Source organism: Echinops telfairi, unplaced genomic scaffold (assembly GCF_000313985.2).
Source record: "Echinops telfairi isolate 266 unplaced genomic scaffold, ASM31398v2 ScPeMD7_140;HRSCAF=443, whole genome shotgun sequence".
In the NCBI taxonomy this organism is placed as follows: domain Eukaryota; kingdom Metazoa; phylum Chordata; class Mammalia; order Afrosoricida; family Tenrecidae; genus Echinops; species Echinops telfairi.
In genome coordinates, this window is record NW_022104038.1 from 169,100 (window position 1) to 171,209 (window position 2,110).

Genomic DNA, 2,110 nt, shown 5'->3' on the forward strand with positions numbered 1-2,110 from the left:
TGTTCCACAGGAAGCCCTTGGCCTGGTTTTAGCTGCTAATATTGAGCTTTTGAATGTTCTCTTCACACAGGTGTCATCTGTTTGATTTCTGTGTGTTCCATCTGGAGAAGTCCACATGTACAGTCACCTTTTGTGTTGTTGAAAAGGTATTGCTTGAACAAGTTGTTAAAAGTTCTATCATGCAATCTCCAGCTTCATTTCTATCACCAAGACTATGTTTTCTAATTACTGTTCCTTCCTCTTTGTTTCCAACGTTTGCATTCCATTCGTCAGTAATTATCAATTCGCCATGATTGTGTGTTTAATCAGTTTCAGACTGGAGACACTGATAGAATCCATTCATTTCTTTATTACTAGCTTTCGAGTTTGGTGCGTACATTTGAATAGTATTTGTATTGATTGCTTTCCTTGAAGGTGGATAGATATAATCCTATCAATGAATGACCCCTTGCATTGCACTGCAGAATACATCTTAATATGTATTTTTTTTACTATGAATGTGAAGTTGTTCCTCTTGATTTTGTTATTGCTGGCATAGTAACTCATATGATCTTCTGATTCAAAATGGTCAATATTGGTCTATTTCTGCTTACTAAGGTCTGACCTATCTAGGGATCTTTATGCATTCCATTTCATTTTTGAAGACTTCCAATTTTCCTAGATTCATCCTTCGTACATGCCAAGTTCCAATTATTAGACATTTGCACCTGTTTCTTCTTGCCTAATGATTTTATTAGTTCAAAGTTTATTCTTTTCAGAACAAATTATTTCATTTAAGGTGGTTTTATTTCATTTTCATTTAGGGTGATTTTCCTGTTCCTCATTATAAGATATATGAGAGACAATATCTCCTATAACAAGGTTCCATGGTGTAATGGTTAGCACTCTGGACTTTGAATCCAGTTCAAATCTCGGTGGGACCTGTGTGTACTTGTAGTTTTAAGGAAGTGAGACTTTCTACTACTTCTCTCTTATAGTCACAGCCTGGGAAACCCACTGGTGCAATTCCACCCTGTTCTATGTGATCACGATGGGTCATAGTTGACATTGGAGTGAGTTTCCTCTTTTAGTTGTGTGGTTCTGGGCTGCTACCCTAAAGCACCAGCCATTCTGAGAGAGAAAGATGCGATTTGCCATTCTCCTAAGATTTACAGCCCTGGCTATCAACTGCATGGCAGGGTGGTTGGCTTGGTAGTGGTTTGGTCCTCTTATGAGATGAAACTATAGTTTCATAAAAATCAATTTCCCATTCCCATGCCAATATTTTTTGTTGCATTGAGTTTCAATTTTGAAATTAAGAGACAAAACAGAATTTTGTCATCAGAGAAGTGTGGATTAAAGAATAGAGTGACCTACAAGATCCAGAAGTTGTCCTGGCATCCAGATAAAGACCATGTCACTCTCCTTTTGAACATAAGCGAGCTCATAGTGCACAAATTGCAGACAAACTTACTGTGAGATCATAATTAAGTGAGAAGAAATAATGCCATTCATATTGGTATCTTGTAAAGAGAGGAGATTCTGAAGTGCTACTGAAGTGTCTTCCTGGACCAAAAGTCCACTGACTCTGGTGGGACTCGAACCCACAACCTTTGAATCACTTCTTGAGAAGAGTTAGGAGTCCAATGCGCTATCCATTGCGCCACAGAGCCCACTTATGAACCGTATTTGGCTGGAGACCTTCCGTGATTGGATACATATATTCAGTTCTAAACAAGAAATGGAATCCCTGAGGTGCAGGAATTTCGGGGCCCTCTTGTCTCCACGAAATAAAGGACATTTTGGGATCTAAAGATCATTTATTTTGATCTCTGACAAACCTACACACTCAAAACATTTTTCAACAGGTAGCTGGGTCTCCACCCCTTTTTCTCTCTCAGGAAAGGAAGGTGCTCACACCTGCGTGAGAGCTACCCTCAAAGGCGACTGGCTCCCTGCGGGTGGGGTTTGCTGAGCACGCTGCTGGAGCAAAAGGGCCTGGGTGGCAGTTCCATGGTGCGCTTCTTCCTGGGAAGCCAGCACTGGAGTCTAGGTGGCCTGGGACATAGTCCAGATTTTAAACTTGGGTTGAGCATCTTTCCCTTTGCCAGGCTGTCGGTGGGACCGGGAC

At 40.8% G+C, this 2,110-nt stretch overlaps 1 non-coding gene across 1 annotated transcript; it reads right to left on the reverse strand.

The window, feature by feature from the left end:
* Positions 1-1,562: 1,562 nt before the first annotated feature.
* Positions 1,563-1,652, reverse strand: TRNAR-CCU. The gene is given in 2 exon segments: positions 1,563-1,598; positions 1,616-1,652. It is a non-coding gene; the product is annotated as a tRNA-Arg (tRNA).
* Positions 1,653-2,110: the final 458 nt, after the last annotated feature.